Source organism: Oratosquilla oratoria, chromosome 1 (genome assembly GCF_046742065.1).
Source record: "Oratosquilla oratoria isolate Oo_2021 chromosome 1, ASM4674206v1, whole genome shotgun sequence".
In the NCBI taxonomy this organism is placed as follows: Eukaryota; Metazoa; Arthropoda; class Malacostraca; order Stomatopoda; family Squillidae; genus Oratosquilla; species Oratosquilla oratoria.
In genome coordinates this window covers 120,247,398-120,260,912 of record NC_134777.1, presented here as the reverse complement: position 1 = coordinate 120,260,912, position 13,515 = coordinate 120,247,398, and positions in this window count along the sequence as shown.

The window sequence follows — 13,515 nt, the reverse complement described above, 5'->3', positions numbered from 1 at the left end:
CTAACCTAACTTAACATAATATAACCTACCATAACCTAACCTAACATAACATAACATAATCAAAAACAAAAACAAACATAACCTAACCTAACCAATCCTAACCTAACCTAATCTAACCTAACCCATCCTAACCCAACCAAACCTAACTTGACCTAACCTAACCTAACAAAACCTAACCTAACATAACCTAATCAAACCTAACTTATCCTGGCTAAACCTAACCTAACCTAACCCAATCTAACCTAACCAAACCTAACATAACATAACCTGACATAACCTAATCTAACCTAACCTAGCTTATCCTAACCTACCCAAACCTAACCTAACCTAACCAAACCAAATTAACCGAACCTAGTCTAACCTAACCTAGCTTAACCTAACCTAACCTAACCTGACCAAACTTAACCAAACTTAACGTAACCTAACTAAACCTTACCTAACCTAACCTAACCAATCCTAACCTAGCCTAACCTAACCTATCCTAACTTAACCAAACTTAACGTAACCTAACTAAACCAACCTAACCTAACCTAACCAATCCTACCCTAACCTAACCTAAACTAACCTAACCAATCCTAACCTAACCTAACCTAACCAATCCTAACCTAACCTAACCTAGCCTAACTTAACCTAACCTAACCTATCCTAACCTAACCTACCCAAACCTAATTTAACCTAACCTAACCTAACCTAAACTAGCCAAGCCTAACATAACCTAACCTACCCAAAGCTAACCAATCCTAACCTAACATAATCAAACCTGACCTAACATAGCCTAACCTAGCCTAACCAAACCAAACCTAATCCATCCAAACCTAACCAATCCTAACCTAACCTAACCAGAACTAACCTAACCTAACTTAGCTTAACCTAGCCTAACCAATCATAACCTGACCTAACCTAAGCAAACCAAACCTAACCTAACCTAACCTAACTTAACCAAACCTAACCAAACCTAACCAATCCTAACCCAACCTAACCTAACCAAACCTAACCTAACCAAACCTAACCTAACCTAACCTAACATAACCTAACCCAATCTAACCTAACCTAACCAAACATAACATAACCTAACCTAATCTAACTTAACCTAGCTTAACATAACTTATCCAGACCTAACCTAACCTAACCTAACCAAACCAAATTAACCGAAACTAGTCTAACCTAACCTAGTTTAATCTAACCTACCAAACCTAACCTAACCTAACAAAACCTAAGCTAACCTAACTAAACCAAACCTAATATATCCAATCCTAACCTAACCTAACGTAACCTAACCCAACCTAACCTAACCTAAACTAACCTAACCAATCCTATCCTAACAAATATTAACCTAACCTAACCTAACCTAACCTAACTTAACCTAACCTGACCTATCCTAACCTAACCTAGCCAAACCTAATTTAACCTAACCTAACCTAACCTAAACTAACCAAACCTAAACCTAGCCTAACCTAACCAAACCTAACCAATCCTAACCTAACCTAACCAAACATGACCTAACCTAACTTAACCTAACCTAGCCTAACCAAACCAAACTTAACCCAGCCAAACCTAACCAATCTTAACCTAACCTAACCAAACCTAACCTAACCTAACTTAGCTTAACCTAGCCTAACAAAACCTAAACTAACCTAACCAGACCTAATCAATTCTAACCTACCCTAACCTCACCAAACCTAACCTAACCAAACCTAACCTAAACTAACCAAATTAACCAAACCTACCCAATCCTAACCTAACCTAATCTAACCTAACCTCACCTATCCTTACCTAACCTAACCTAACCTAACCTAACCAAACCTGACCAACATAACCAATCCTAACCTACCCAATCCTAACCTAACCTAAACTAAACTAACCAATCCTAATCTAACTTAACCTAACCTAACCTATCCTAACCAGACCTATCCTAACCTAACCAAGCCAAACCTAATTTAACCTAACCTAACCTAACATAAAATAGCCACACCTAACCTAACCTAACGTAGCTAAACCTAACCTAGCCAAACCTAACCAATCCTAACCTAACCTAACCAAACCTGACCTAACCTAACTTAACCTAACCTAGCCTAACCAAACCAAACCTAACCAAAACTAACCAATCCTAACCTAAACTAACCAAACCTAACCTAACCCAACCTAACTTAGCCTAACCAATCCTAACCTAACCTAATCAAACCAAACCTGACCTATCCTAACCTAACCAAACTAAACCAATCCTAACCTAACATAACATAATCAAACCTAACCTAACCTAACCTAACCAAACCTAACCAATCCTAACCTAACCAAACCTAACCTAACCTATCCTAACAAAACCTAACCTAACCTAACCTAACCAAAAGAGAAAACAAACCAAACCTAACCTAACCTAATACAATCTATCCTAACCAAACCTAACTTAACCTAACAAAACTAACATAACATAACCAAACCTAACTTAACCTAGCCTAACCTGACCTAACATAACCTAACCAAACCTAACCTAACCAAACCTAACCTAAACCAACCCAACCTAACCCAATCCAACCCATCCCAACCTAACAAACCTAACCTAACCTAACCTAACCTAACCAATCCTAACCTAACCTAACCTAAACAAACCTAACCTATCCAAATTAAACCTAACATTACCCAATCTAACCTAACCAAACCTGACATAACATAACCTAATCTAACCTATCCTAGCTTATCCTAACCTACCCAAACCTAACCTATCCTAACCAAACCAAATTAATCTAACATAACGTAACCTAACGTATCCTAACCTGACCTATCCTAGCCTAACCTAACCAAACCTAATTTTACTGAACCTAAACTGACCTAACCTAACGTAACCATACCTAACCTAACCTAACCTAACCAAACCTAGCCTAAACTAAGCTAACCCAGCCCAACCTAACCAACCTAACCTAACCCAACCTAACCAAACCTAACATAACTTATCCTAACCTAACCTAAACTAACCTAACGAAACCTAACCTAACGAAACCTATCCCAACCTAAACCTAACATAACATAACTAACCTCATCTAACAAAACCTAACCAAACTTAACCTAACCATAACCTAACCTAACACCTAACCTAACCTAACCTAACCTATAACCTAACCTAGCCTAACCTAACAAAAACAAAACAAAACCTAACCTAACCTAACCTACCCTAACCAAACCAAACCTAACCTAACCAAACCTATCATAACCGAGCCTTACTTAATCTAACCTAACCTAGCCTATCCTAATCAAACCTAACCTAACTTAACCTAACCAAACCTATCCAATCCTAACCTAACTTAACCTAACCCAACCTAGCCTAACCAAAAACAAAACAAAACAGAACCTAACCTAACATAACCAAACAAAAATAACCTAACCTCACCTAACCTAACGTAACCTAACCAAGCCTAACCTAACCTAACCAAAATTAACCTAACCATACTTAACTTAACCTAACCTATCCTAACCTACCTTAACCTAACCTAACCTAACCAAACTTAACCAAATCTAACCTATCCTAACCAAACCTAACCTAACCTAACCTAACCCAACCAAAACAAAACAAAACCTAACCTAACAAAACCTTACCTAACCTAACCTAATCTAACCTAACCTAACCAAACCAAACCTAACTTAACCTAGCCTAACCTAACCAAACTAACATAACATAACATAACCAAACCTAACTTAACTAACATAACATAACCTAACATAATCTAACCAAACCTAACTTAACCTAACCTAACCTAACCTAACATAATAAAAAACAAAACAAAACCTAACTTAACCAATCCTAACCTAACCTAATCTAACTTAACCCAACCTAACCTGACCAAACCTAACTTGACCTAACCTAACCTAACAAAACCTAACCTAACAAAACCTAACCCAACCAAAAATAACCTAACCTAACCTAACCAAAACAAAACAAAACCTAACCTAACAAAACCTTACCTAACCTAACTTAACCAAACCAAACCTAATTTAACCTAGCCTAACCTAACCAAACTAACATAACATAACGAAACACAACTTAACCTAACCTAACAAAACCTTACCTAACCTAACCTAATCTAACCCTACCAAAACAAACCTAATTTAACCTAGCCTAACTTAACCAAACTAACATAACATAACCAACCCTAACTTAACCTAACCTAACCTAACCAAACCTAACCAAATCTAACCTAACCTAACCTAACATAACCAGACCTAACTAAACCTAACCTAACCTAACATAACATAACCTAATATAAACTAACCTAGCTTAACCTAACCAAACCTAATCTAACCTAACCTAACCAAACCTAACCTGACCTAACCTAACGTAACCACACCTAATCTAACCTAACCTAATCTAACCTAGCCTAGCCTAACCTAAACTAACCTAACTTAACCTAACCTAATCTAAGCTAACCCAATCCAACCTAACCTAACCTAACCAAACTTAACCTAGCCAAGCCTAACATAACATAACATAACATAACCAACCTAACCTAACCAAACCTAACCACAACCCAACCTAAAACCTAACCTAACCAAACAAACCAATCTTAACCTAACCTAACCTAACCTAACCAATCCTAACCTAACCTAATCTAACCTAACCCAACTTAACCTAACCTAACCTAACTTAACCTAACCTAACCAAACCTAACCAATTCTAATCAAACCAATTCTAACCTAACCTAACCTAACATAACCAAACATAACCAATCCTAACCTAACCATACCTAACCTAACCTAACCTAACTTAACCTAACGTAGCCTAACCAAGCGTAACCTAACCAAACAAAACCTAACTTAACCTAACCAAACCTAACCAATCCTAACCTAGCCCAATCTAACCTAAATAAACCTAACATAACCTAACCCAACGAAACCTAACCAAACCCAACTAATCCTAACCTAACCTATCCTAACCTAACCCAACCTAAACTTACCAAACCTAACTTAACCTAATCTAACCTAACCAAACTTAACCTAACCAAACCTAACCTAACCTAACCAAAAACCAAAACAAACCAAAACCCAACCTAACCAAACTTAGATTAATCAAACCTAACCTAACCAAACCTAACCTAACTCAACCTAACCTAACGTAACCAAACCAACATAACATAACATAACTTAACCTAACCTAATCTAACCAAACCTAACCTAAACCAATCCAACTTAACCCAACCTAAACTAACCTAACCAAACCTAACCTAACCAAACCTAACCTAACCTATCCTAACTAAACCAAACCTAACCTAGCCTAACCCAATTTAATCTAGCCTAACCTAACCAAACCTAACCTAACATAACCTAACCTAACCTAGCCTAACCTAGTCTAACCTAACCTAGCTTAACATAACCAAATCTAACCTAACCTAACCTAGCCTAGCCTAACCTAAACTAACCTAACCAAACCTAGCTTCACTTAACCCAAACCTAGCCTAACCTAACCTAACCTATCCAAAAACAAAACAAAACAAAACATAATCTAACCTCATCAACCCTAACTTAACCTAACCTAATCTAACATAACCAAACCTAACCTAACATAACCTAAACTAACATAACTTAACCTAACCTAACAAAACCAACCTATCCTAACCTTAACCTAAACTTAACCTTACCTATCCTAACCCAACCCAACCTTACCAACCTAACCTAACCAAACCTAACCTAACTAATCGTAACCTAACTTAACCTATCCTAACTTATCCTAACCTAACCTAATTTACCTAAAAAGGCAACCTAACCTAACTTACCCTAACCTAACCTAACCTAAAGAAACCTAACCTAACCTATCCTAATTTATCCTAACCTAACCAAACCTAATCTATCCAAACCTAACCAAACCTAACTTAACCTAACCTAACCTAACAAAACAAAACCAGACCTAACCTAACCTAACCTAACCCAACCAAACGTAACCTAACTTAACCTAACCTAACCTAACCTAACCTAGCCTAACCTAACCAAACCTAACCAAATCTAACCTAACCTAACCCAACCCAACGTAACCCAACCCAACCCATCCCAACCTAACCTAGCCTAACCTAACCAAACCTAACCTATCCTAACCTAACCTAACCAAACCTAACTTGACATAACCTAACGTAAACATACCTAATCTAACCTAACCTAATCTAACCTAACTTAACCTAACCTAAACTAACCTAACTTAACCTAACCTAACAAAACCAACCTAACCTAACCTAACCAAACCTAACTTCACCTAACATAACCTGACCTAACCTAACGTAAACAAACCTAACCTAATCTAACCTAACCAAACCTAACCTAACCTAAGCTAACCCAATCCAACCTAACCTAACCTAACCTAACCAAACATAACCTAACATAACATAACCAACCTAACCTAACCAAACCTAACCTAAATTAATCTAACCTAACCCAACCAATCCTAACCTAACCTAACCTAACCTAACCAATCCTAATCTAACCTAATCTAACCTAACCCAACTTAATCTAACCTAACCTAACTTAACCTAACCTAACCAAACCTAACCAATTCTAACCTAACATAACCTAACATATCATAACCAGACCTAACCAATCCTAACCTAACCAAACCTAACCTAACCTAACTTAACCTAACCTAGCCTAAACAAGCCTAACCTAACCAAACAAAACCTAACCTAACCTAACCAAACCTAACCAATCCTAACCTAGCCTAATCTAACCTAAATAAACCTAACATAACATAACCTAACGAAACCTAGTCTAGCCTAACTTAACCAAACCCAACTAATCCTAACCTATCCTAACCTAACCCAACCTAACCTTACCAAACCTAACTTAACCTAATCTAACCTAACCTAACTAAACCTAACCTAACCAAACCTAACCTAGCCTAACCTAACCTAACCAAAACAAACCAAAACCTAACCTAACCAAACCTAAATTAATCTAACCTAACCAAACCTAACCTAACTCAACCTAACCTAACGTAACCAAACCAACATAACATAACATAACATAACTTAACCTAACCTAACCAACCCTAACCTAATCTAACCTAACCTAACCAACCCTAACCTAATCTAACCTAACCAAACCTAACCAATCCTAACCAAACCTAAACAACCTTATCTAACCTAACCTAACTTAACATAAATAGACTTACCTAACCTAACCTAAACCAACCCAACTTTACCCAGCCTAACCAACCTAACCTAACCAAACCTAATCAATCCTAACCAAACCTAACCTAACCAAACCTAACCTAACCAAACCTAACCTAACCAATCCTAACTAAACCTAGCCTAACCTAACCAAACCAAACCTCAACTAACCTAACCAAACAAAATCAAACCAAACCTTACCTAACCTAACCTAACCAAACCTAACCTAGCCAAACCTAACCTAGCCAAACCTGACCAATCTTAATCTAACCTAACCAAACCAAACTTAACCTAACCTAACCAAACCAAATCTAACCTAACCAAACCTAAACAACCTTATCTAACCTAACCTAACAACATAAACAGACTTAACCTAACCTAACCTAACCAAACCTAACGTAACGTAAACTAACCAAACTTAACTTAACCTATCCAGACCTAACCCATCCTCACTTAACCAAACCTAACCTAACCAAACCTAATCAAACCTATCCTAATCTAACGTAATCTAACCAAACCTAACCTAACCTAACCCAACCTAACCTAACCAGACCCAACCTAACCTAACCTAACCAAACCTCAACTAACCTAACCAAACAAAATCAAACCAAACCTTACCTAGCCTAACCAAACCTAACCTAACCTAGCCAAACCTAACCAATCTTAACCTAACCTAACCTAACCTAATCAAACCAAACTTAACCTAACCTAACCAAACCAAACCTAACCTAACCAAACCTAATCCAACCTGACCTATCATAACATAAACAAACCTAACCTAACCAAACCTAACCCAACCTAACCTAACCTAACCAGACCTAACCTAACCTAACCCAACCCAACCCAAGGTAACCTAACTTATCCTAACCTAACTAACCTAACCTAACCTAACCAAATCCACCTAACCTATTCTAACCTAACCTAACCTACCCAAACCTAACCTAAACTAGCCTAACTTAGCCTAAGCTAACCTAACCTAATCAAACCTAACCTAACCTAAACAAACCTAACCTAACCTAACCAAAGCTAACCTAACCTAACCTAACCAAACCTAACCTAACCAAACCTAACCTAATCTAACCTAACCTATCATAACATAAACAAACCTAACCTAACCAAACCTAACGTAACGTAACGTAACTTAACCAAACCTAACCTAACCTAACCTAACCTAACCTAACCTAACCTAACCAAACCTAACCTAACCCAACCCAACCCAAGGTAACCTAACTTATCCTAACCTAACTAACTTAAACTAACCTAACCTAACTTAACCAAACCCACCTAACCTATTCTAACCTAACTTAACCTACCCAAACCTAACCAAAACTAGCCTAACCTAGCCTAAGCTAACCTAACCTAACCTAACCACACCTAACCTAACCTAAACAAACCTAACCTAACCTAACCAAAGCTAACCTAACCTAACCAAACCAAACCTAACCTAACCAAACCCAACCTAACCAAATCCTAATCTAACCTAACCTAACTTGACCAAACCTCACCTAACCAAACCTAACCAAACCTAACCTAACCAAACCTAACCTAACCAAACCTAATCTAACCTAACCTATCCTAACCAAACCTAACCTAATCAAACCTACTCAAACCTACCCTAATTTAACCTAACCTAACCTAACCAAACCTAACCTAACCAAACCCAATCTAACCTAACCTAACTTAACCAAACCTCACCTAACCAAACCTAACCTAACCAAACCTAATCTAACCTATCCTAACCAAACCTAACCTAACCAAACCTACCATAATTTAACCTAACCTATCCTAATTTAACCCAATCTAACCAAACCCAACATAACATAACATAACCTAAGCAAACCTAACCTAACCTAACCTAACGTCCTAACCTAACCAAAACAAACATAACCTAACAAATATAACTTAACCTAACCAAATCAAACCTAACCAAACCTAACCTAACCTAACATTACCAACCAGCGGAGTGCACACTCAAGAAATTGAGAGTACATGGCACGCCTTGAAGCATAGAAATATATAACATTGCGGTACTCACCGTCAGATGCTAGACTCATATATCTGTGAATATATGTGGCGGAATTGAAATAGGAATGAATTTGTTTAAAAAGAAAAATTGAAATATCCCAGTTCCAATGAATCGCCAATGAATATTGTCATATGTTTATTGCGCCGCGTGAACTAGTGCGCATTAAATTTACATTTTTTTTAACTTCCTTTCATTTCTCCACAAAATAAATGTTATATTCGTGTTCAGCACTAAAATCTGAATTACTGACGAAAATTTGGTGAAAATATTCTGCATGCCATACACCGGTCGCTTGTCTCGAAATTTTCGTTCGATACTGATCTTTACGAGATTTCCGGTGATTTAAACGGCACCATTTTGTAAATTTAAGAACATAAGAACATAGGAATAAAGGAGACTGCAAAAGACCATAAGGTCTACACTAGGCAGCTCCGTATCCATCACCACCTGTCATCCCCATCCATAAAGTTGTCTAATCGTTTTTTAAAACAACTGATAGTTTCAGCGCTTACTACATGGTTACTAAGTTTATTCCATTCATCGACCACCCTATTAGTAAACAAGTTGACAAATTGCGATGGGCGTGCTATCGAAATCAGACGAAGCAAGAGTGAGGGAGATCGACAAAGATGTCAAGAACAAGTTTTTGTTCAAGTGGCTTGAACAGTGTCTATTCAACTCGTGTCCGAAAAGATATCAACAAAAGTTGATGAGCATTTCGTTAGTTTGATTTACCGGATCAAGCCTTGTGTAAACTGCACTAAACAGATGAATTATGGACCTCGCGGAAGTGTTGCGCTGTCGGACCATGTCAAATGGGCAAAACACTGTGCCCCACTAATCCAGGAGCTATCGGCGCCCCTTGACCCCCGGCCATTTTTTTTTCTTTTTTTTTCTTTTTTTTTTTGGCAAAGAGGCAGTATCACCCCTGTGTATGATGTACTTTTCCACGTTGAGACCAAGCGAAACCCTACGTGGTGATATTGGTAGTCTATAGCGAGCTGTAGAAAAAACTGAAGGTGTGAGCCAGCCACCACGAGATCTCTCCGATTTGTTAGAACTTATTCAGCACCATTGATTCAAAGGACCGGAGCGCGTGTTTTCAGTTTTAGAACTAAGACAAAATATATATATATAGTATTTTTTATCATTTTGGCAATCTACATCAGAACATCATCTACAGTAGAATTAGCAAAACTAAACAAAAAACAAAGTGGTATTTATTTTTCTATTTTAACAATTTCCACGAGAGGTTTCCGTCTTATTAGAGGTTTTGTGCAGTGGTGGAAGCAGATGGTCCTACCCAAATTATGTATCGCTGACAAAAAGAATTATTTACTATGAAATCTCTTTTGCCATGTACCAAAACGGATCGCCGCTTGAGGGCCAATACAAAAAATATGTGTAGCGAGCTCTTTCGTCTACTGGAAATCTTACAAAATCTACTGTCCACCACCCAGCAGCAGTCGCAGAGAGCGACATAAAGGTACGGTGCTTGCTCACGCAACAGTTGGGCCAAAACTCCCAGTCTGGGGTTCCCATTGTTCGCGCATGTGCACTGGTGCTGATGTGACATCATGGATACGTCACTTCAACTACAGTAATTTTGCGTTACAACCTTGTTGGACTAGAGCCACCTGCCTACCAAGGCGTGCAGTGAGCCTTCTGGCCCCATCTCCCTCGAGGCCTTTGAGGCCGACCTAGCTACAGCTATTGAACAACTGACTCCGTGATCCACTGGCCCCAAAAACTGCGACTGCATGCGTGTCTGCCCTTGGCACGTCACGCCCTCCATCTACAGTCAACCGCTCCATAACCCACACCTTGGACAGCAGTAGTGCGCCCTCTCTGCTGCCAAATTTTCAAAGCTGTCTGAGACATCTACTGCCCAAGGCAACGTAACTGTACCGGAATGCAACGATACACACCCTGTGGCGCAAGAGGTACCCGTGCCCCTCCAACTCCAGAATTTGTTCCCAGGGCTGACTACATAAAATTCCTGTTTAAGGAGAACCCTTTAGTATACATAAAGCTTTGTTGACTGATTGAGATTAACAGAGCCTTCAAACTTGACCGTAATCTGGCTAAGGTCAAGGTGGCAGCGACAACATCTGTTTGCTTACGTCTCTCGCAACCGCACAGTGTTAACGGTGTTACAAAAGGAGAGGTCCTGCCATCCATCTTGAGGCTCAGGACTCGCAGAAAAGGCCTTGTAAATTTTCCACATACCTCCTAACGCGTTACCTAGTCATCATTGAACCAGCCTTGGGCAAAGAGCTGCCGGACATTCACTCAATCCGACGTTTCCACTAGAATAGTTCACCTATCAACCACCTGGTAGTTAGAGCCTTACACAGCCACCACCACCGAGTGTCTCCCTCAACTTCCTACCATACCTGCCACCCTGTGAGATTCGCAGGACGAAGGGTGAGCAGCCGCGGTGTTTCCGGTGCTGGAGCATCGGTCATATCTCACGGTGTGCGTGGAGCTCGGGACCTCATGACTCTCGCACTTGCTTGCACCGTGCCCCCTCCCCCAGCTCCTGCTGCCTCTCAATTGGCCTCAACACAACACCAGTCCCCCGCACCACCGCCAGGCACCTGGAAATGTCCCCGATGTCAATGCCTGCCATGATCGTGCGAAGCGACAAGCTACCAACGCACCGGTTGTTAGACGCACGTATCAAACTGCATCCCCCCCCTAACCCTCCCTCTGCTGCCATCTCGCATTCCACGCAAGCAGCTGCACCTCGCGAAACGGTGGTAGCCCTGACCCGGGTCGCGACAATGACCGCGCGTTCCGACGCAATCAAAACGCGCCTGGATAATTTGGTTCAAAAATAGGCCACATGCGAGATGACACTGAACTCGTTGGATGAATCACAACAGGTCGTTATCAACACCATTAGTGATATTACTGAGAAAATTTATTTCATTGCCGTTCGTTTAAACAATCGGATTGCATTCCCACATAAGGAGTCTTCCCATGTGACACAACACCCAGTGACGCCTGCCCCACGACCACTATACGCCGAGCCATCATCGTTGCTCATGTTTCCACGGCCGCCCGCGCCACCACCATCACTTGGTCAATGGTACCATAAATCTAAAGTTTACTAATCAGATGGAGATACACGTTATCTCGTGGAATGCCTGCGGTATCACAAACTGGGCGAAACTTACTGCACTGTCACCACCCAGACGTCCTCTTCATCTAGGAAACATTTGTTGGCTTCGCTTCATCAAGCATTGAGGCACTATTGCTTAGCAGCTACGTATCGTTTCTACATAGGATTCGAAACGGATTAGTTACGTATGTCCATACCACCGTCCAGCATCGTTTTATTCAGAATTCTGAGGACAATAACACAACTTAACAAATTCCTGTCAACCCTACCAGATCAGCCGGGCATCCCAGGTTATGCAGCATCACGTTCAGCGAATTCAAACTCCATTATTGACTAGCTGGACTACAAACAACAAACTGAAAGGTGGCGGCTACGCCGTGGCCATGCCTCAAGTTCCATCGGGGGAACGACACCGCTTTGAGGCAGAAACGCTTCAAGGCAACAGTAGGCTCAGGTACCATAAGGTTATGCAATATGTGCACTGCGCAGAGCGGTTTGAATCCAGCTCATCATATGTCCAGCAGAACAGACTAACTCACTAGGACGCTGCTGGCGCCATGCACGCTCGGGGTGGTACCTTGGATCACATCCTCACGTCTGGAGTCGTAGCCTCCCAAGAACGGTGTTCACCGGTTCCGACACCGTTTTCCGACCATGTAGCACTCAGCGGCCAATACACAAAATTCATGGAGGCTACTAGTAACTTGCCCGAGAATGTTCAAAATCATCTTATTCATCCCCTCTAGTAGACCATTAAATGCAGGATGGTAAGCAGTCACAAGGGTTTGAGTGCTGCCGTAACTTTCACAAATGTTCGCTAAAAACTCATTGCTAACTTTAGTCCCATTGTCACTAAGGAGTACTGAAAGAGTAGTGTATGGACAAAAAAACATGAAAAAAAAACTAGAGCACTGGCAACTACTGGAGTAGACTTGCTACACAAGGGATCCAATACTACAAAGCAACTAAAGTGGTCCACACACACACAAGGACATACACAGAACTTTGAGTACTATGAGGCAATTGTCAAAGGCCTATAGAGGTAATGAGAGGTAATGTCCAGTCGCATTCTAGCCCAATAATATTTCTTACGAGCCATAGCCAGAGTTTTGTGACGACCTAGGTGACCAGCCTGAGGGGCATCATGAGCAAGAGACAGAACAACAGGGACTAGAGATTCAGGGATGATTAACTGTGCCACATCCTGCTCAAACACTTCCACT